The sequence below is a fragment of the Chlorocebus sabaeus genome, chromosome 3 (genome assembly GCF_047675955.1).
Source record: "Chlorocebus sabaeus isolate Y175 chromosome 3, mChlSab1.0.hap1, whole genome shotgun sequence".
NCBI lineage: Eukaryota > Metazoa > Chordata > Mammalia > Primates > Cercopithecidae > Chlorocebus > Chlorocebus sabaeus.
Window position 1 is genome coordinate 22,357,438 of NC_132906.1, and position 23,833 is coordinate 22,381,270.

At 40.9% G+C, this 23,833-nt stretch overlaps 1 protein-coding gene across 8 annotated transcripts in view; it reads left to right on the forward strand.

Annotated features, from left to right (window-relative positions):
- The window catches only part of LACC1 (laccase domain containing 1), a 262,237-nt gene that overhangs the window by 123,654 nt on the left and 114,750 nt on the right, over window positions 1–23,833 (forward strand). For all 8 annotated transcript variants that reach the window (XR_012092075.1, XR_012092079.1, XR_012092073.1 and 5 more), the window contains one exon: window positions 21,490–21,684. The gene's annotated coding sequence lies outside the window, so the exon portion shown is untranslated. The remainder of the gene's footprint in view (window positions 1–21,489; window positions 21,685–23,833) is intronic.

The window sequence follows — 23,833 nt, forward strand, 5'->3', positions numbered from 1 at the left end:
TCTCCCCACATCTGCCATGTGGGGTGCCCTTGGCCAAGGCTCTATCCTCCATAGCTTCTACAAGATTATCTGTCCTACTTCCTTATCTATTTTAAACCTTTGGATTGCAAAAATATCTTGTGGCAAGTTGACTGTATCAGTATATATATTGCTTCATAATAATCTACCCTAAAATTTAAACACTTCAACAACAAGAAAGGATTTATTTTGCTCATGAAAATACAATTTTGTTAGTGCTCAGCAAAGACAACTCATCTACTCAACACGGGGGTCAGCTTGGGCAGATTGACTGAAGGCTGGCAGATTCACTTTCGTGATGGCTCACTTACATGCTTGGCAAATTGTTACTGTTATCTGGGAAGTCAGTGAGAGCGTGGGCTAGGGATATTGCTTGTCTTCAAGTGGGTTTTTTCATATGCTGCCTGAGCTTCCTTGCAACATGGTGGTTAGATCTCAAGTATGAGCATTCCAAGGGATAGATCATGAAAACCCAGCATCTTGAAACCTGGGTACGAAAACTAGCATAGTGTTTCTTTCTCTGAATCCAGCTCATCGAGCAGTCATAAAGGCCAGACTTATGAGAAGAGGACATAGACCTGTCTCTCAATAGAAAGAGAGTCAAATAATTTAGGGGTCACCTTTTTAAAATGCCAGTGATCTTAATCTTGAATCTTGCCTATCTAAATTAGGTTTCACTGATACATTGTATTGAAATAATGTCAATTTTGTGAGACTATCAGAGCTAGTTTAAATTTTTAGAATATTAGATATTTCCCTTTGATTCAAGTAATATGGCTCCAATTCATCAATGAAAGTATTCCCAAGATGTATAAATTCCAACTGGGACCTGTGTTGATGAGCTCTCATAGACCAAGATGGCCCTTATCGCAGTACCTACCTGAAATTTGGCTCATGGAGATAATACCCTTCACTGCAGCTAAAGAAGTGAAAGCTGAGCTTGTTGGGAGACGTGTCAACCAAATAATGCCTGCTTTTCTTGTGTGAGAAATAGCCCTAACTTGGAACACTTCTATTCTTGCCAGTAAATTGTCCAAAACAGTTCAGATGTGAACTCTTTACAGTACCTCTTTGCTTGAATTATCTGGGCCTGTGGTTGATTAAGCACAAAGTGGACACATAAGCATCTTCCTGAGAAAACAGTGGGGCTATTCAGTGCCTCCTCAGGAAACACAACTCTTTTTGTAAGGTTGGGTCTCCTCCTGGGACAAGACTTCAGAGATTATACAAACTGCCTCCCCTGCCAGGGAAATATGCCAAAGTCAGGAGTACCAAGCAGACACAAGAATGGGGTTAGGAGGTGGAAGAGAATAGGGGTATGTTTCTTTGTAACAATCAGGAAAGTGTAACACATCTCCCTGGTATGAGTATATCTGTCTACCATGTAATCCTGTACAATGGCTTTCGGAAATCCTTTTGGGGGACCATTTTCTAGGATAAACAGAAAGAAAAGCACCTTTCTGTCTTACTTTTCTTGCTGTTTCATACTGCTAGAATTACTTTTGGGGGATTCCTTGTGAATTTACAGAAAGCAGTGATGGTCCCTGTGTTTGGTTAACAACTGATATCCAGTCCCTGGAAATTCTGTAGTCCTAGCGAGGGGGTGAAAAGGGGGATGAAGAATGGTGTGGATATTGTCACTGGCCTTTGTCTACCCCAAGATACCAAGATTTAGTGACCTGGAGACAGTAAAATCCTGAGGCTCCTGTCTTCTCAAGTGGAACCTTTCATTTGTCAAAGATGTGCACATTTATTCTGGCTTGGAGTAGGACAAGTTTTCTTTTTCTTTTTTTATTTTTTTGAGATGGAGTCTCGCTTTGTCACCCAAGCTGGAGTGCAGTGGCGTGATCTCGGCTCACTGCAATCTCCACCTCCTGGGTTCACACCATTCTCCTGCCTCAGCCTCAAGTAGCTGGGACTACAGAAGCGTACCACCACATCCGGCTAATTTTTTGTATTTTTAGTAGAGACGGGGTTTCACCGTGTTAGCCAGGATGGTCTCGATCTCCTCACCTCGTGATCTGCCCGCCTGGGTCTCCCAAAGTGCTGGGATTACAGGCGTGAGCCACCGCGCCCAGTGACAAGTTTTCTAGTGTAAACACACTATCAGCATATGCAAAACACCATCCTCCAATCATGGCCGAGACCAGATGATGCAGATTTTAGTGTCTTTCCTTTTCTCATGGTTTGACACTCCCCTGGGATATTCTATTCTCTGAGCACAAAGTACACCAACACCAGTAGAAAAAAAACCTGTTTGCTTCCTGTGTGTTGGCGGCAGAATGTCAGAGCCTCTGAAAAATTCGAATGGAACTTGGTTATATTTCTCTATCAAGAGACACCCACAGCCAATTTATCAAGGCAACTGGGGAGAAATCCAGGTTGAGACTATTGTTAATTGGTTTTGAATTTATGATTCTGAAAAACTTATAATTATGAGTAACTGGTCATTGGAGTCGTCCCAAATTTATTCCAAAACAAGAAGCAAATATTCTTAATGTATTTGAAATACATTGTCCCTATATCTTCAGGCTTGAATATACTCTGACTCCACCTCCAAGTAATTCCCGTATGAATTAATGTATTAAGTGTTCTCTTTTTAACCTTTTACATTTCTTGTGCTAATTCATTTCTATTTTAATCTAGTTATTATTCTTTTAAATATCAGATCTCAAAATGCAGCACATTAAAAAAATGAACTACAAAGCTATTCTTTACAAGGTATGAAGGTGATCTGCCCACATTGCTGTCTTGGTGATTGGATTTTCTTCTTCACTGTTTTCCCATATGGACCCCAAAGTCCCAAAAGTTGTATCTTCAGTTTAGTTGGCCTTTCTTTACAGAAGAAGATAATGTTTCTCTTGCCACTGAGATATATACTTGTATATTTTCTTTATTTTGCTTCTTGTTTCAAGTATCTGTCCTATGCTTCAAGGCATTAGATTTATTTTTCAATTTTCTTTAGAAAGCCATTCACAACTTGGTTTTCCAGATCTTCTTTTTATTTTATTTAGAATGTTGGATGAAAATTCTGCCTTCTTCATGGCTGGTTTTTCCCATGGCCTCTTCTTTTATTTATACTGACTATATTGTGTTTACTTTTATTGACTTCTGAATTGGGTTATCCCAGGCCTTTTCCTTGATTCATAACTCCTGGGCTCATCTGTGGGTTCTCTCTCTCTCTCTCTCTCTCTCTCTCATAGAAAGCAGGTGTATAGTGGATAAGTGGACTGTAGACATGGGTTTGGGGTTGTCAGTTTTGTATTTATTTAGCAGTTGACTAACAGGATCAGAATATGGAGGATAAGCAGATTGAACCAGAGGAGCTATATTTCAGCAAAATGTGAATTATGTTTGGAAAATTTGCTTGTAATATCTTTAGAGAGAGGGGATGCCAAGGTAGAGGATCTGATGATAAAGATGTCAGATGAACATCTACAAAGGATAAAAGAATAGGACTGTGTTTCCATGGTTTTGAAAACCTAAATGTTAGGGAAAGACTAGTCATCAAAGCAATAAAGAACTTGAATGAGGGTGGAGGTCAAGGTTGCAGTGAGGTCATAGGATTCTGATGATAAAACCCAGAGAAAGGAACAAAGTAAATAGCCATGACTACAGAATTAAGACTCAATGACTTAAGAAAGGAATCAATATTAGACTCAGCCTAAGGCAAGTATATCTGGAACCCCATGTAAAGAGTTTTTTCCCCAGAAGACCAGCAAGAGGTAGATTGAAACTTGAAAAAGCTAGACTTGGGTGTGTACTCTGCAGACTGAGCAACTGGCTGGATAGCTATAATTTAGCCCTCTGGGTAGTTTGTCACCTGAAATAGCAAGGCCTTAAGGCAAAGCAAAGTCATAAAGCAAAGGAGTTGATGTTTGAAGATGAGACATTAGGCCCTGACTCTTCTCCTAACTGCTGGGCAGTCTCTGCAGATAATGGAATTTCAGGAACCCACTGTTTCAAGGGGTGCTTGGCAGATATTTTCCATCATCATTCTTTAATTTCTTTTTTACTTTGTTGCACACTATACTGTGAGTCACCTATGATAGATGTTCCTACTCTTCTCCTTTATTCTGTCTCTAAATTATTAGGAGCTGGGGATATGGTAAAGATTAAATGAGATCCAGTGGGAGGAAGCACTATATGAGCAGAGGAGCATATAAACTGAAGGCCATTTCTCTGAACTGGGATTGGATTTTGAGGGTGTACTAATGCTGTTATTCTCTGAGCTCATTAAGATCAAGTGGACTCTAAGTGTGACATCATAATATTTTAGATAAATGTTTTTAATATTTAATATTTATCTAAGTATTAATCTAAATATCAATATTTAGATAAATCTTTTTCAGCAAACATTTTTTGAGCATGCAGTGGGCATCTGGGCCTGGTCTAAGCAATGGAGCTACAAGGTGAAGAATTGAGGCTGCTATCTGGGGTCTGTAGCGGAGGCCAGGGGCACTCAATTTTGTGCAACCTGAAGTTAGTGTGATTTGCAGAACTCTCTTTAAGAAAAAAATTTTAAATTACAAATATAAATTTAAGTATAAAAGGGAATTTTTATTCAAACTGAGGAAAGAAATTACAACAAATTTTAAACTAAAAAAAAAATCTAACAGATACCATAAGCATCACAAAATCCAGAGGGAAAAAAAACCCTACATGGTATTTTTCTTAACAAACTGTCTAACAGACCTCTGTTAGATTTTTCCTCATATATATTGGCTGTGTACTCTTTGATAATGTCTTCGTGTAACAATGACTTTTAAATATAGTTTTCTATAGAGAGACCAGAAACATAATTCAGCCTTTCCTCCAGCATGGTTCATTGAACTTTGTTTTTTTAAATTATTGATATTTTTGATTAGATCTGATTGAAAGCCAAATCATTCTCTTACAGGTTTGTATACTTAAAGATTGGAAAGAAGCTCAATAGATTTAAAACCTTGTTTCACCTAAGTACCTTCACAAAGTGCTAGGCACATCAGGCCATTCTTACTGTGATGTAGCCTTTGGCCTTGCCTGCCTCTGAGCGTCATAGCACAGGGCAGCCCCATGGGCAGTAGGAGGTATTCCTTGAAGCCAATGCTACACCAGACAGCTAGTGTCACTTCACTAGACATTGAAGTGATTATAAACCACATAAATATAGCTTATTAAAGCCAAATAAGTGATTCTCTAATTCAGCTCTCCCTAAGCTGAATCCCCAAAGTGCTCTCAGCCATTCCAAGCTACCCAACTTGAGGAGACTTGTACAAAGGGGATCAGGGACTGATCAGAGTAGAAAGAAACCCTAGACTTAACCTGTCACAATTAAAATAGATTAGAACTGCAAATTTTACAAAGATCTTGGACCTCATGAACATACGAGGCCCAAGGTCTTTGCAAATAAAGGGCTGTGATGTTGAAGTTTAATTAACCTGCACATCAGTCCACCCCTGGGGAGGCCAGTAGGTAACCTGAGTGGGTGAACAAAGACTCCACAGTGGTATTAAACTTTGAGCTAAGTCTTGAAAGATAAGGAGATATTTTTTAGGAGGTCAGTGGAAATGGCCAGGCCTAATAGGAGGTGCCAGCAAAGGAGAAATAGAGGAAATGGTAAGAGAGAAAGAGAAGGGGAACCAGGTGAGAATGACCTCTTTGAAGAGTGTTACAGAAAATTTCAACAAGAAATGGTTAAATGCTGTTAAAAATGGAAGTGGGTCCAAGTAGTTGAGAACATGAAAGAGTCTATTGTCAATTAGGAAGCCACCTGAGGATCTTTGTCAATGCAATTTCGAAGATGTGCTGCAAGTCAAAGCCCAGTCTTAATGAGCTGAAAAGTGAATAGATTACAAGCAAGTTGACTTTGATAGTTCAAGAAGTGCACCTGGGAAGGAAAGACGATGCATAGTGCTGTGGTTATAAGAAAACTTGGAGATGAAGGACTCTTCATTGGTATTAATTTTTAATTAAAGAAGAGTTTAATCAAACATGTCAAGAATGCCCCGTAAGTGGAGTGACTTCCTGTTCTGAGCAGAGGAAATGTGGTCTCCATTTGCTCATAATTTCATTTACCCTTGCTTCTCAGTACTCTAAAATTTTCGGGAATCGCTTACCAACACCAACCAACAGAGCAGTAGACAAGTCCTCTGGAGAGTGTATGTGCTCATCTTGACATTCCAGGGAATAGCCCACACCTTGCCCCTGCCCTGTGATCCCACATATCAGAAGTACAGCTGTTCACATTCTGTTCTTCTCTTGTCTCCCAGCTTCCAATCTCATCACCCCCACCCCATCAACCCTTCAATCCTCTCTTTCTCTTTCTCTATCATTTTTGTGGGTGTGATATGGAATATTCTCCATGCAATTAACTATTCTTCACAGATACAGGTTTTAAATGGCTGCATTGTATTCTGTGACATGAATTAATCATTACTTATCCTAAATCTCCTCTTATTGGACATTTGGTCTGTTTCAAGATGATTGTTCAGTCATCTAAATTTTTGTGTGCAATGGTGATTTCCTGAGGATATATTTCAAAAAATGCCAAGAAATGGAATCACTTGCACACAAAAAAGTCATGTTTTTATGGCTTTTGACATATATTACCAAGTTGTTTTCCTGGTAACTCAAATGCCTGATGATAACGAAGCTCTGAGAGAACGTAAGCCTTTGCCTTTGGTTGAACACATTTACATAATATGGTAAAAATCATCTGACACACAGGGAAAAACCAGATTTGATTGTTTTTGCCCATATTTTGAATTTACTAAGTTATACAGTGCTGGCCTCCACATTTTCCACTTATGAAAATGTATTAAGATAAATTAAATTGCTTCAGACATGCAGTTGAATTTCTCTGGTTCCCAGACTGTGGTTATTCCCTTGACTGGTCAGCGTGGGGTGAAAAGCACTTCCTGGCAGTCAGCAGGTGTGTTGTGCTGGAATCTGGGAACATGAGAATCAACAAGAGGAAGGCTTTGTCTACCAGATTAAACAAAAGGCATGGTGGATGCCTAAGGGCTAGCAGTAAACATAACCTCAAGGAGCGGGGCTAAAGCCTACCTCCTGCCTAGTACCCCACAGGGTTCTGAGCCTGGTGCCTTCTGGGTTGTAGTCCCTGATCCCCAGATTCTAGGATCTTGCTGAATGGCCTGAGGACAAAAGACATTTTCCAGAGGCTTCCCCTAAGAAGGGGTTGCCAAATTTCTGGGAATACATACAAAGCTTGAGACACAGAAAGCCTGAGTGATCCGTGAATATAAACACATCAGTAGTGAAGTCCAGCTTTACATTTTTGAAAAAAGCCCCTTTTAAAAATGTCTTGGTTTTCAAAATAGTACCTTTCCCAAATTACGTTTATAGAGTAGCATCGAACAAGAAAGCTCTTTGATAAAAGCCTGCCTATTTCTGGAAGGGTGGAGATGGGAAGATGTGGGTGGGAGTCATGTTTGTTCACAGGCTCTTAGCTGCTGAGCTTTGATCATTCTGCAGAAAAGAGGTGAGATCGTTATGCCACCAATTCGTACCCTCAGACTGAACCCTGTTAATAAGTCTTGTCTCATCCACTCCATTAATGATCAGCAAATGACTAGAACTCTGGCCAAAAGGCCTAGACATCAGAATGAATGTCAAATAACAGCTGACACTGCCAACTAAAAATAGCACTTTGGATTTAAATGGGTGACTCAGACTTGATTTCCTACACTTGCCTGGGATAATATGGTACAGAGCAGGGTTGTTTTATGTTTTTCTTTTTTCCTTTCATGTGAAAGGAGGGTTTTATTGCAACTGTCTGGGCAGTGAGCTCAGAGTCAGCTCTGTGGGAGTTGAGTGCACCCACACTTCTACCTCCAAGGCCCTGGGGGCACAGGGCACTGTCGGCTTCCTAAGCACATCTATGCACTTGACCTTGTAGTCCAGGTTGGCAAAAATGAGAGGATGGTTTAGGAGGTTATGTTAAAATTTAACACCATTTCCAGAAACTTCTCTCTTCGTACCCTACCCATCATTCTCCTTCACACAATTAAAAGGCTAACTAGTCAATGACTAATGACACAGGCTACATAACCCAGGATACCTCTTGACAGAGATGGCAAACTGGAAAACCAAATGTATCTTTCCAGAATATGCCCGTATGTATAATGAATATTAAAATGTTGACCAAATTGACCAGATAAATATTTAAATAAAGTGTACAATGGAACATTACATCTGTTGCTCATTTGAGTTAAATACATTTTCACCGAATTAGTTAATTAATATTTGCTAATCAGATTGGTCAATGAGGTTTTCCTAGTTTCAAACAGTGACAGAATATGTCAGGCCAACAAAGGATGTTTCAACTGTGCCTTCTCAAGGATTTTTGCTCCATCAAATATATACCCCTGGAATCTAGATGAGTCTCTATATTTACATACAAGCATCTCCTCCCCTTGTACATTTTCCCACCCTACAGCCCGTTGCCAGATCCCATTATACTTAGGGAATATCCTGTATGCCCAGGCTCCCTTCCTGGCTATTAGAGGTCAAAGCCCTTCTGCGTGCCTGAAAACAATTCTGCAAGTCTGGTTTTTACAGGGATCACAGGCCAAGGATACCTGCCCAGAACTCATTTACCAGTTCCAAGTGGGACAGCACAGCAAGAGGACATCAAATTGTGAAACCTACTAGTTAGGAGCTAGGCAGAACTGAGGTTATGATGAGGTTCACAGTTTAGACAATGAGGCTTTGAGGAAAGTTCCCATAGCTGGGAATTCATAGCAGCTTTACTGTGCTTCTTAAACCTCAGACTTAGGTGCGGAAGGAGCACCTGGAGTTGATACAAAGCAGATACAGCAGCCAGTGGCACTCGAATTCAGAGTCAGAGCTCCCAACAAAATTTGATTGAGAAATCACAACCTAGTCAATTCTCAGCCTGTAGGCTAAGATCAAGTGTGAGGAAACCGCAGCCCATAGACCCTAGCCCAAATAAACTGGACTCTTCCCACACCTATGCTGGCTTTTTGCAGTAAGCCTAAGTGCTTTAAGGATGTATCTGTTCTGGTCTCACTGTTAGGCTGTGGTCGGACAGGCTGGTGAGCTGGGAAAAGCCTTTGTGAGGCCCAGAAACTCTTTGTGTGGTGGCTGGGAGCTCCTTGGGAAGGGAGAAATCCCCTCTGGCCTTATTTGTCCAAGCCTGGCTTTCTTCTCTCCTCTACCTCCTACCCCTGTCCTCTCTCCACGAGTGCCTCAGAACCATCAAACCCCCCAGTGCCTTAGCCCTGATGTTAGGACGCTGTCGGAGTCTCTTGGGCGTGGCTGCTGAGTAGCTAGTCTCTGGAAGTGAGTCGTCCATTTGTCGGGATGGACAGGGACCCTGCACAGGGACCCCGTGGCTGATGCTGTCTTGTTCCAGTGCTGGTTTTGAATCTTGGCCAACAGAACACAGAGCTCGTGCCACAAGCAGTGAGCATAGCCCCTCCTTGGAGCCTGCCTACCTCTTCCCAAAGGAGGAAGAGTGGACAGTTTTGCAAACAGGAAAGGAGAATTTATGTGCTTCAGGAAGGGCAGTGCCCGTAAGAGGGAGAAATAACACTTGTTAAGAGGGAGAAGCTGCGTCTAACTGTGTCTTTCTTGGTTTGTCTAAATGTAGGCCATTCAGTGGCTTCTCAGGAGAGAGATAGGAGTGAGGGAGGGAGAGAACGGAAGAGATATGCAGGGAAGGCAATTAACCTGACTTCTTGTTATTGCAAAAGAAGTGCCACAGAAAATAACAATGTCTGGAGAAAGAGTAAATAAAATACCCGTGGCGCAAGAAGGAATAGGGTGAAGGATGGACTTTCTATTGAAAACTGGACTTCAGCAGTGGAAGCTGGTTGTGAGTTACTCAGACTTGTAGGCCATGAAATCTTTCATTAGGTTGGAGGGTGGATGGGTTACTTTCAACAAATTACTTCCAGGGATTTTGCTTGTTCCTCGAATTCCTTCCTGAATGGATCTAGGATAAACTGCTGAATCAAAGTGCCAGGCAGGAGCTGCAGCGTGGCCACCCAAATGATGAACAAGGGCCAGGGAAGGCCCAGCAAACGGCAGGATCTGAAGTTTCTCGCACCAAAAGAAAAGCTTGCAACCCAAGTCCCGTTTTTCTGTCCGTTTTTACAAAACTATAGCTACTGTGCGTAGTTGACAAGGTAGACAAGAATTGTTTACCTTGGAATTGCCTTTTTATTGTTTACCTTGGAATTGCCTTTTATTATAATCTTTTGAATGATTCAAGCATAAAGCAAAGTTAGTTTCTGATTTGTTAGACTCATTATGAGAATGTTGTTTGTAATACAGAACTCAGGTAAGCAAATATGACAATATCATAAAGGTCTAAAAGTGACCTGGTGAACTGTAGTTAATGCTATTGGATATATGATCCTCATGTGAAGTTTCCTTTTTTGAAGATAGATTTAAGAGCCCTTAAACACTGATTAGGTAAAGAGGAAAATGACAACTATAAGATTTGAAACCCAAGTGGCCGAGGAAATAGAGTTGCCATTAATGGAAATAGAAAGGACCCCAGGAATGACTGGCTTGAGAGAAAGCTGATGTCACATGCTGAGTGTGAGATGTTAGAGAGATACCGAGTTAGAAACAGGACCTTGGAGGCAGGTGTGACTTGGAAAAAGTTCTAGGAATTAGTTGTAGTAGAAGTCAAGGAAGTAGATATGATCAAAAATTGAGAGATGGTGAGGGAGCAGAGAAGGATGCGAAAAAGACACCTGGAAAACCCAACAGTGTAGGGACTGGCCAAGGACAGGAGTGCCTGGAGATGGAAACGAGGAAATAAACTAAGGAGAGAACCAGCACAGAGCGTTTGTATGGAGGCCAAGGGAGAGTGTGATCAACAGTGGCCTACAAGGCCTTAGATGGCCTGGGTTCTGTAGCTCTCTGACCCCTTGCTATGAGCCTTCCTCAGCTTTTTCCTTTCTAGTCACCTGGCCTCCTTGCTGCTCCCTGAACACACAGACGTGTCCTAAGTTAGGGCCTTAGCACTGGCTATAGCTTCTACCTGGAGCACCCGCTCTCCGAGGTCCACATGGCTCTCTCTCCTCCTGCAAGCCTCTGTCACCTTCTCAGTGAAATGTACCCAACTGCCCTTACAACACCAAAACCTCCTCCTACCTGCACCTCTGTGACTCCCTACCCTGCCCTATTTTTCCTTTTTTCTCTAGCTTTTGTTTATTAACACTGGATCATTTACTTACTAATTTGTCTATGTAGTTAATTAATAACCACTACTAATAATTTACAATTTTATATGTTGTATAGTGTCTGCCTCTCTACACCAATAAAATATAACCTTTACAAAGGCAGAGATCTTTGTTTTATTAACCTATCCTAAGTGCCTAGAACAGTGCTTGATACAGAGAAACACTTAATGACTATTTATTGAAGGAAGAATGAACAGTGTTGAATGCTGCTGAGAAGGAAAGGAGAATGGTACCAAGGCAAGGCCATTGGATGGATGTTTTAGGAAGTGCTTGGCAATGCTAAGGAGAGCAGTTATGGGAGAGTAATTAGAGAGTGGAGTGGGTAAGTGGAGCAGGGTACAGGAAGTGAAAGCAGCAAAGATCATAGTACCTAAATCACAGAGCAAATTAATGTTTGGGCATAATATTTAAAATTCTGGAACTGTAAGTAACTGCATCAGGTCTTTCTGAGTCTGGTATTGGAAGACAAAAGGCACATCACTGGTAGGCAATCACAACAGGCTGGCCTGCGAGGAGTTGCAATTTAGAGGTCAGGATGTGACTTGCAGTGTATCCAGATTCATGTAATAATGCACTGTTCTGTAAGGGAGGTACACAGAGTGTTCAAGTACAGCCTATTTTAAGACAGTCCAATTTTTGCAAAATGGAAAGCTACAAATCACATGAGTCAAGGGTGATGGATTTAGATGAAGATAAGAGAGGAAGGGGAAGTGGGAAACTGAGAGAGCCGCTAGGACTAAACAAAAAGCACAGGAAGAAAACAGCAGGGAGAAGACACCTCCCTGCTGAGGAAAGGCGACAGTCTGGGCCTGCCCCAGAGAAAACAGCCCCATCCGAGGGCCACAAGGGAGGAAAGGGCAAGCCGAGGAGGAGGCCATTCTTGGAAGTTAAGACAGCCAGAGGAAAAAAACAAGCTCAATTATAGAAAGATCTGCAGAAAGGGGATCTGCTGGAGGAGGGAGAAATTGGAACTTGAGACAGTGAATAAGCCAGAAAACAAAGCCTCAAGGAGGAGAGGGAAAGAGAAAACCTTGAGGGCAGTCAAAGGAGGAATAAATTCACTTCAAGAACATGCTCCAAGAATAGGAGAGAACATGCAAGGGCACAGAGAAAGTTAAAGGAGAAACTTGAGAAACAAAAACTAAGAAGAGGGAGATGAAAATCTGAATGCACCGTTTGTATGAGACACTGGGAAGTGTACAAGTTTGAGTGTGAATTTGATGTTGGGTCATTCATTCATTCTGTTGTAGCATGCACTTGCACACATAACATAAACACCTGGTGAGGGTGAGATGTAGAGAGCTGGGGCCCAGGAGGGGAAAGGGATGTTTAATTTCAGACCCACATGATGTTCACTTAAGGCTTCAGTAGTGTTTAACTCTAGAGAACCTGGAATGGGCTCACTAGGAGCCCATTAATTGGTGAAATGTGGAACCTCTAAGGAAAAATTTATAACATTTTTCTTATGTGGGATGCAAGGCTTCATCAATGAGCTAGACCCGCCTACTGTTTGTCCTGGAGAACACAGTATCTCCTTTGGTAGAGGTGACTTTCCTGTGTCTTAGGACTTGGTAGGGGGCTTTTCCTCACTAACAAGAACCACACAAGAACGACAACAGTGAACATCGATTAGGGAGTTTCATGACATGAACTGTGCTAAGCTCTTTATATATGGTCGCTCCTTACTATTCACAAAATTCTGCATTCATCTACTTGCTAAAATTTATTTATGACTCCAAAATCAATACTTGCAATGCTTTCATGGTCATTCATGGACAAGCACAGAGCAGAGGATAATTTAAGTTCCCCAGTGAGAATGCACCTTCCTCCTGACGCTTTGCCTTTTAGTTTCAGCTCTCATACCATAAACTGGGGTCCTTGTGGTGGTCTATTCTGTACCACATTTTTTTTTTTTTTTTTTTGCATTTTTGTAGATATTTCACTGTTTCAAGTAGCCTCCAAGCTAGTGCTAAAGTGCTGTCTGGCATTCCTGCGTGCAAGGAGGCTGTGATCTGCCTTACAGAGAATACATGATTAGATAAATCTCCACCAGGCATGAGTTATAGTGCTGTTGGCTAGGAGTTTAATGTCAAAGAATCAGTCAAATATATTGAATAAAATGCCTTTAAACAGAAACACACGTAAAACAAGGGAATTGTATTGATTGGTTGGCAAAAGTATTGTGACCAGTAACTCACAGGAACCTAACTCTGTATTTCCATGAGGAACTTGGTTCAGTGTTTGCTAATTCAGTATTTGGAGTGACTTTATGGAGTGGAACTGCCACAAACAATGAGAATCAACTCTACTTTATTTCATTTAGTGGTTACAGGTAGATAAAGTAATTCTTCAAAGGGCCAATTTTACAGAAATACAGGCCTAGAAGAATGTTAGGCCTTAAATGTTGTATTCAAGGTCATAATACTGGCAAGGGACTCGAGCCCAGCTCTGCCTCCAGACCAGCACATGGTGTTTCTGCTGCCCTAGTGTGAGGGTGCCGAGGGGAAGGATGGATTCCACATAGTGGAGGGAGGATTTTATTCATGAACAAACATGAGCTGACTCCAGGAGACTCCTAGGAATTGTTTAATGGGAATTTAAAGTAAAACTGGAATTTTTGAAACCACAAGTAGAGAAGGAACCAGGAAAACAGTTTGTTATTGTTGTGACTGTTTATATTCCTGAATGCTGTGACCTATGGAAACTTGGGGCTACATGAGGTTGTGATCATACTTTGAAAAGAATAAAACATTATGCAAATATGTGGTACGATAGAAAAACACTGAACTGGGAGCAGAAAATTCTAGTTCTAGTCCCAATTCTGCCAGTAACTTGCTGTCAGCCTTTGAGAAAGTTTCCTTCACAGCCCACACCTTAACCGCCTGACTTATAAATGAAAATGCTGGTAAATGATTTTCTCTGCTTGAAGTTTTTCTGATGGGGAAACTGTACAGCTCTGTCTAGATTCTACCTGGGTGACTGGAAGTCCTATGTTGCCTGGAGTAGGCTTGGTGTATGCCTTTTGTCTTAGCATCAATACTAACAGCATCTTCTTTCAGAATCAAAGGTGCGCCCGTTTGGATAATAAATCATGATTATCCTGTGCTTCACCAATATTTGTTCCTTGGGTCTTCTTGGCTGAGTCAGACTCAAGAAAACCTTACCCTTGTCTCAATAGTGGGGACCAGCTGGGGTCACCTCTTCCAGACACAGTGGGTTCTTGCTGTCTGGTTGCTGAGCTGCTTGGCTCTTACCTGCTGCCACATTCCTGGCCCATCTCACCTGGTTCTTGCCTCACACCTTACACCTTGAATATGAAATGTCCTGCTGCTTAAACTGAGAAACAATTCTGCTTTGCCTTTTGGCTTCCCAAAAAGGAAATTATTTCAGCTGTACTCTGAAAAGAGGACAGTAATTAATGTAAAGAAAAAGTAGTTTGATATAGTACTGCTGATTCAAAGACATAATATGTTATAATGTAGTCATTCCTAGTCCTATTAGATTTGATGCTATTTTTCATCAAATTACCTACAATCATAATATAATTATACCAATACTGACTGAATATAATAAAAATTAATTTTAAAATATGGAGCTGGATCAAGAAGTGAGATGTTGAAACAAAATCTTCTGCCACTCAATTTCAAGTCTTTCTAAACATACTCTTTCATTCTCTTACTATCATAAAAAAGTTACATGAATCACTATGTGAAATAAAATTGTTTTCACTATAAAACAAAGCAATGACCTATAGAAATAAAACAAAAAGAAAATAGTTATACCTTATTCTTTTTAGTAGGTTAAAATGGACTACATAATTTTATTATACTCTTAATTTGCTTAGCAAAACGTTTCCTCCCAGATACTGAAACAAAAACTTTAGCTCAGGCCAGATTTAATAATCCTAAACTTTCTGAATGTCATCTGAAAAATTAAACAATCGGTCAAATTCTCTAATCTGTGTTTCTGGTTCAAAATCCTTGTCCCCGTCTTTCTAGGTGACCTTCAGCTATTCAACCCAAAACTGTAATATGTTAATGGTTGAACAAACATCACAATACTGGCATCCTGCTCAAAATACTGTTTCTGCACTCTGCTCATGGGTTTGAAACAAATAATTTCTCAGTAGTAATTGCTTGCTTTCCAGAAAGAGCTACAGTTCAAGAAGAAGGGTTGGGGGGAAACTGGTACTAGTTACAAACCTGATTGGCTAACATCTATTTTAGAATCCTTTGGGACGATATTGAGGTGGGTTATATTGGCTAAAAGACCATATTTCTGGGAACTTGCCAGCCAGAAACTCAAATGAAAGCCTGTGCCCTGGAAGCTCTGAAGCAAAGATATCAAAGTAATACTGTGTCCCTTCATAGTGCCTGCTCCGTGGTCAGGAAATGACCCTAGGTGACCCTGGGAAGACCCAAGGCCTGGCAAGGCCCTGGCTGGTCTACGCCCTAAAGAGGAAGAAACCACCAGCATCTTTTATTTGATTCAGTTCAGTTTAAAATATCATCCCCTGTCTGTGCCAAAAAGGGGCAACTTGATCTTATGAGCAAACAACAAAAGCAATTTTGCATTAGAGGAGGAAAAAAAACCAAAAACTGTTTGTTAGTTTCTTACACTTTCTGCAAATATCTTAGTTTGAAATGCTAAATGTTTTTAGGACACTTTAACTTTGTTTGAGATGTGTATTAAGTACAAATCTTTTTTATGATATTGGGCATTTATGCTCAATCTCTTTTCTGTTAATAATTTTTCTTATTTGATTATTTTTAAAAAGAAAAAGAAAACAAATGTCTCTTTGTCCAGTGTGTGGTTCCAGATATTTTACTTTTAAATGTTTACCTAAGGAAAAAAGAATGAGATTGCTATTTTCCAAGCCTGGAAGGATGGAATTTGCTATTTGTTTATGGAAGTCATTGGTGCTACTGCCTTACCTGCTACCACTGCCCTACCCAGCCACTTTCTCATTCTTCAAAAGTTTCACTGACATGAACCTCACATGTGGGTGCCAGGTTATGACCACATGCATAGTTTCATCTTCATCTTATGCAACATTTGGGGTAAAAGGAAGGTTGTGTGGTAACCAGTTTATGTCTTGAACTATGGGCAAAGATTGACCAGGCCAAGCCCTGAGACACACAGTGTTGAGAAGATTCAGGCCCAGAGCCCAGCAGGGCACAGGCTGGAGGGGCGATGTGAGTGATCAGCAACACCATGAAGACTCTGCTTCTGGCTCAGGAATGCTTTTTTGTCCCTGTTTTGGATTTTCCACCATGAGCGGATATGTTTTCTCACCTCAGGTGAGAGCCTGAGTGGGAGCTGGGGGACTATAGGTGTTCTCTGCCACTGACTGGAGGGAAGCACAGCCAAGAATTGTGAGCACTTTTGCCTTCATGACTGTATTTTCTTATGGTTAGAAACAAAACTAAACAATGTAAATAACTCTGCTTAATGGAAATCAGGAAAGAGAAGAGGCGGCTATGAAGTGATGTTACACACCGTGCATGGACCCTAATTGTCACCTAAATGTAAGAGGAGGCCAGGCACTGAGAACGCCCTGTGCAAGGAAATAATAAAAGCAAACCCTCCAAGACATTTCCCACAAACCCAAATATTTTCAAAGTAACAAAAATAAGAAGAGTGCCCTTTGTGAGTCACAAAATTGGCATGAAGTGAATTGGTTCTATGCTTGCTGTAATCGTTGTTCAAGGAGGAAGTGGGGAAGCCATTGAATGTGTTCAGTGAGCTAGAAAGTAACTTTCCTGACTGGAAGGAAATGATCAAGGGTGAGAAACTAGGAGGAAAGAGATGTTTGTGACCAGGTCTCATTCTTCTCACTCTGTGTCTGGCCTTGAAAAGGACAGATTGCAGAATAGGAAAAAAAAATAGTTTGAACCTTCCCAAGAGATGAGTAAACAGCTCTCCTTCAGAAGAGGATGAGCTGTCAATGATACTGACTCTGTGACATCTCACAAAGGTAGGAACACTATTAGGCCGTCACTGGTGTTTTGGTTTACAGGACTCTATTCTCCTTCCCTCAAAACTTTGATGAGATGCAACTTCCTTCCTGAGCTGAACTGTTGCATTAGTTGTAGTATCTTGTCTTATGCTTCATTACTCAGTATCAGAGCTCAGTGATGAAATGATAGAAAACTTGAGTCAGTGATGGGGACTACTTGAGACTGAGCAGGCAACAAAATGAAACCTTCAGGAGCCTTCCGGAAAGAGGGACAGGAGAGGAAGCAGTGGAGGGAATTTCATGCTGGGCTCCTGGAGGTACCATAAACAGGATAAAGATCTGGGACTTGTCTGTAATCAAAAAGCACAGGGGATAACTCAAAAGTGTTCAAGGATGGGAAAGAAAGCAGACTTGGTCTTCTTGCAGTAGCACTGGCTACTGGTAATGGTTGAAACGTGAATGATCATGTTCTAGTTAGGCACATTTCTTCAACTTTCATTTCATATTGTATTGTACCTTATATATGTGAAAAATTTAATATGATAATGAAATTGCTTTTTGATTTTTTTTGTTTTAAAAAGCATAGTCAACTGTGTTCCTGCTTCATCCAGTTTCTCCTAATTAAAGAAAGCCTGTCTGCAGACCTCTGTACTTGTAGCTGATACCTGTGTATACACATTGGGGTACATTATAATTTCAGAGTTAGTGCACTTTAATAAATTATTTAACAAATCATCAGCCTCCATAAGATTGGCCTTGAATATCCATATCTGTTAGAGTCCTTTTCTTGTTAAACCTGAAAAATGCAAATGCCAAGATTGCTGCTATGGTGTACTAACTTTTGTCACAGTGACATGCCCTGTCACAGGGCGTATGTGTTCTGTTATACAATTGAAATATTGGATATACTATTGAAATGTTTTTGTACTTTAAAATCTCAGATAAACTTAATTCTAAAAGAAGCATGACCTCAACAGCCTCACACCTACTTATATCTTACAGTTCTTTCTGTCTAATGCTGGCAACCTGAGCATGTTCCAGGCAAGGAACATTCAATAGCATTTTACTGCTCCAATAAGTTATTTCAATTAGCAATGTCAAAGGCAGTCACTAAACAGATGGTGCATAACTTTCATACAATCTCATATGATTTTCCACTAATTACTGTAGAAAAATTGATTAAGTTTCTTTTGAATGGAATAACTTCTATCACACTTCAAAAACTACATACTGAAGATAGTCACAGCTTGCTGCTCTCTTAAAAAAAAAAAAAAAAAAAAAAAAAAAAAAATAGAAATGGCATCTTTACTTTGTTTCAAATCCCCAACCCTGGTGGCGGTTCAAAGTTATGGCAGTTATAACCCCTTATGTCATTATAAGGAGGAAGGTTAAATACTGAGTTAGCATCCTTTAAAACTAAGAGTATGACTACAGTGGGGTGGAATTTGGGACTTCATACCAACTCCCTGTTTCTGTTCTATTTTCCCTTTTCTGACTTCTAGGCCAACAGGAGAGTGGGGAGGGCCACACTTTTGTTACCCTTCTTAAAGAATTGTGTTGAGTTTGGGAAACAAAGATGGGCATCTGAGGGGATAGTTGAGGATGGACTGCAGGCACAGAAAAAACCAGCTGGTGTGCCCCTCTCACCACCAGCAGACTCTTCTTCCTCATTGGTTCAGGGCAAACAATCTCCAAGAATTCAAGGAAACACTTAGAGTTATTTTCTGTTATTTCACTTTTCCTTGATCTGGAGCCAATGCAGAAAGAAATCTAAAGGTGAAGGAAAGGCAGCATTCAGCACTGAGCAAGTCCATGTTGGAGAAGGGTAATATTACCATCACCTATACCCAAGAGAAGGGACCAAGATGCCCTGGGTAATGCTCAGTATCACCTGGGACTGCCACTGTCTCCTGTCGTCGTTAGCACTGCTGAGTTTAAGCTTTGAGCCAGGAATTAAGCCAAAATCTCCATGGATCTGTCTAACTTAGTCTTTGCCTCCATGACAGCTTGTTACATCCTGAGGTAGAGCCTTTGTAAACCCTGTGTTCAAAGGGCCCTGGTAAGGCACATCTTCTCTCTTGGACCAGAAAGTTGCTTAAGCACAGAGCCTAAAGGCAGAGCTGCCATGATCTACTCATGGGGATTGAGTACTTATTGAAGCCAATGTCACACACCTGTTTGTCATTTTCACCTCCAAACGAACAGTCATGCTGTACATCAGTGAGAAATGTTCAGTTCTCATCTGTCAGCTGTTTGTTTGTTTGTTTGTTTTTGCTCTCTTTCTATGTGAGAAGACATTTAATCATGGACTCATTGGGCAAGCAACATTGTGTGACCTCTGAAGGCTGAGCTTTTAGTTCTCTCATCAGAACAAATGTAAAAGAATTGAATAATGAAATCTGAAAGATTGTTGCTTCAAATCTAAAAATATTTTATCCCTTTTTTACTTTCTCTAAATAGTATTATACGTTGAAGGCAAAACAATAACTTCGGATTCTAAAAAGTTTAACATTGCTTACATGTTCAAATTTCTGTTTTGAAGTTCCTTTAAAGGGCCTAATTACTACAACCAAATCATACAATTAAAAAGTTTGTATGCTGCTGAAATAATCACATCAGATGTATTGCTTCCAGTAGGATAAATCTTCTCAAAGATTTAAGCTATGAAGACCAAACCTACAGAAGATAGCAACTCAGTAAGACTTATTTATAAAAGTTTAGTCTTATTGCCAATATCCATGAGGTATCATAAAATCAACTTAAATATTTGTAATAAAGGATTACAGACTAGGAAATATATTTCTTTAATAAAAATAACTCATGAAAGTTGAATTGTGACTAAGAGGAAGAGAAAAGAAGGAAAGAAACTAACAATTGTTAAATACTTATTAGGTGCATAGATTTATATACTTTACATCATATAACTGTTAAAAGAGCCCTGTGAAGTGGGTATTATGACTAATGCTTTGAAGCTGAGGGAATTGAAGCTCAGAGAATTTGAGTAACTGGACCAAAGTCATATAGCTAGTAAGTGAAGAGCTAGGATTCAAATCTAGGTCTGTATGCTTCCAAAATTCACTCTCATTCTTTGTATGAGAGGCCAATTAAAAACCCTCTACATCCCTCTGAATTTGAACTCAATTGAGAAATAAGACAGAGAGATGCAGATCAAAGCACTCATTTTCTTACCAATAAAAATGACTGCAAAATGTGGCTTTCGATGTGTGACTGATTTGCTTGCTATAGTTCTCAGGGAATTGGAAATCCTTGCCCTCGTGGTTCCTGGCTCAGCAGGACCCCTGTGGGGCCTCTCCCTGCCCAGGGAAAGAGACTGCTCTAGAAGGTTGACTACACCAGTGAGGAGAAGATGAGCCCATGGGGGATTGGCTGGCTGAGGGCGAAATTGAGGCTGGAGCCAAGTGTGCTGAGCTCCTTTGCTCCTGTTCCCTGGAGGTATAAATGCCTTGGGTAGACAGAAGCAGGGGTATTTCTTCTGTCCTTTCTTGCTTAGGGAGTGGGGGTGGAAATCTCCCTGCATTTCAGGAAATTTGAAAAGACAAACTATGGTTGCTTCTTCAAGCAAACCACCTCACCACACTATCCAGGGGCTAAAACCCACTTGCCGCTGCTAAATTATGCCAAGAGAGAACATTCTGATCTTTCTCCTCCATTCTAGGCATGGCAGTATGGTTTGGTGCTTAAAGGCATGGAGTTTTGAGTTGCAGACCTAGGTTTGAGTGCTGAATCTACTAGCTTCAGGGTGTTAAACAAGGTTCTTAATCTCTCTAAACCTTATTTTTCTCAAAGATGAAAACTGGATGTAGTTGTGAGGATAGTGCATGCACATAGTATGTGCACTTGGCACGTTAATTAGCTATTATTGTGGACATAATTTCTCCTAAGAAAAAGGATGAACCAATTGCAGGGCCTAGCCTAAGCTCTGAGAAGTCATTCGTTATAGCATTTCAGTCCATAGTAAACAAGAAGAAATGAGCCAAAGAGTTTAAACCAGGGAAGGCATAGCTGTGGTCACCAAACAACCTGTTAAAGGCGAGCTGTAGTCACCAAACAACCTATTACAGACTGAATTGTGTTCTTCAAATTCATATGTTGAAGTCCTAACCCCAAGTACCGTATATGACTGTATTTGGGGATAGGGTCCCTAAAGAAGTTATTCAATTGGAATGAGTCATATTGGATTAGGTGTTGGGAATTGGCTGGCCAAGGGAGAAATCAAGGCTGGAACCAAGTGCTGAACTCTCACATCAGGTCCTTTGCTCCTCTTACCAGGACCCTAATCCAATATGACTGGCATCTTTATAAGAAGAGGAAGAGGCACCAGGGAGGTATACATGCGGAGAAAAGGCCATGTGTGGACACAGTAAGATGACGGACATCTGTAAGCCACGGAGGGAGACCTCAGAAGAAACCAATCTTGCCTGCACCTTGATCTTGGATGTCCAGAACTGTGAAAAAACTGAACTGGTAATGTTTAAGCCCCCCAGTCTGTGGTATTTTGTTGTGGTGGCCCTAGCAGACAAATATACAACCCAAAGGAATATTGTTTCCGCATTCTCCCTCTTCCACTTTATAGTTTTTTCTCCTTTGTTTCTTTCTTTTTCTCTTTTACTTTCCTTTTCTTCTCTTCTCTTTCCTCTTTCCTTTTCTTCTCTTCTCTTTCCTCTTTCCTTTGGTTTTTAATTTTAATATTAATTTTTGGCCTTCCTATACCTCCTTTTGCCTTTCCAGGAAGCTGAATTCCAGACAATTAACCATTCATCTCATCAGTTCACCAAAGCAAATGCCCTCAATGGTTTTTTTTTGTGTGTGATTTGATTATTACAGGATCAGAATGTAACTTATTCCTCTGGGAAAAATGAAACATAAAAATTTCAGAAATAAGGTTTTGGGCCAGCTTCGTTGGTTTTAAGAGAAGGAAGGGAGGAGACTCATGCAGGTTTGACACTGAGCTGCACCATGTTCTTGGGCCTGGCAGGCACTCGAGGCTTTAGGTCTTGTTTGAATCCAGACTAGAAAATCATTACTTTCTAAAAGCCTTGAGGGTTTGGGTCTAGAAAAGTCTATGTGAAGAGATAATCGTTTGGGAAAAGTTTTGCCGAACTAAAGAAAAGTTTCCACAGTTACCTTTTCTGTCCTCATGTAGAGCATCTTTGTTAACGAGGTCTTGGATCAATCCAAGCTGTGTCTGAGAGTAACCATTCATAATTTCTCACCGGCCAACACTAACACCCTTTAGAAAAGGAACTCAAAGCAGCCTCGCAGCCAGAGTCATGCGATCGTGGTGGGAGTACAGCTCCTCACAAAGGTCAGCTCCTCAGTGAAATCCATGCCTTCTGGAGGACTGCTTGTAAATAAATATTAAGCACGAACATTAAAAAATAATTTGGCTCTGACCATCAAATAGTGAAAGAGTGTATCAATTTCATTATTATATAAGCATACATGACCAAATTCAGCTAGAGTGGAGTCTTGGCTCGAGTACCAAGCTTGGATTTCCCCAAGGAACACTTTCCCATAATTCATAATGAAAATCTTTCCATTTACTGTGGTTCAACTATTTGCAGAAATTTCAGGCTGGGCTCAGTGGCCCTAAATTTATGCATGCTGGTATACTGAGAAGATCACCATGTTACGGAAGCTCTTCCCTCCCAGTTTACTCCTGGAGTCTATTTAATTTGCAACTCTAACTCTGTGTTCCCAGGATTGCATCAAATTTGGACTTTCCTCACATCTCAGCAGCCGCACTTTGCTTGAAATGAGATACTCCCATCTCCGGTCACTGTGCTCTGGCCCCCCAGGACATTCCTCTCACCCGCTGCCCACAGTGTAGCTGCTGAGAGTCCTCTGCCCAGGAGTCCAGAGTGAGAAGACAGTCTTGACTGTGCCTGCCCCCTTTTAGTGACATCCTTCAGGGATTCCTCAGTTCGTTCATTTCCTAGGGCTGCTGAAACAAGTTACCCCAAACTGCGCAGCATAAAACAATACAAATATTGTGCTTTCATAGGTTGAGAGGCAAGAAGTTGAAACTCATGGTGTTGCCAGGACCATGCTACCTCTGAAGGAGGGAGAAGAGTCCTTCCTTGCCACTTCCTAGATTCTGGTGGCTCTTGGCATTGTGGCTGCATCTCTCCAGTCCCTGCCTCTGTCATCACACAGCCATCTTTCTTCTTCTTTTTTTTTTTTTTTTTTTTGAGACGGAGTCTTGCTCTGTCACCCAGGCTTGAGTGCAGTAGCGCGATCTCAGCTCACTGCAACCTTCACCTCCCAGGCTCAAGTGATTCTCCTGCCTCAGCCTCCTGAATAGCTGGGATTACAGGCACGTGCCACTAGGCATGGCTAATTTTTTTGTATTTTTAGTAGAGACGGGATTTAACCATGTTGGTCAGGCTGGTCTTGAACTCCTGACCTCATGAGCCGTCCGCCTCGGCCTCCCAGAGTCCTGGGATTACAGGCATGAGCCACCGCGCCCAGCCATCTCTTATTTTGCTTCTTATAAGAACACCAGTCATTGGGTTTAGGGTCCATCCTAATCCAGTATGACCTCATCCTAACCTAACTGATTATATCTACAAAGACCCTATTTTTAAATAAGGTAGAAATCTGAGGTTCCAGG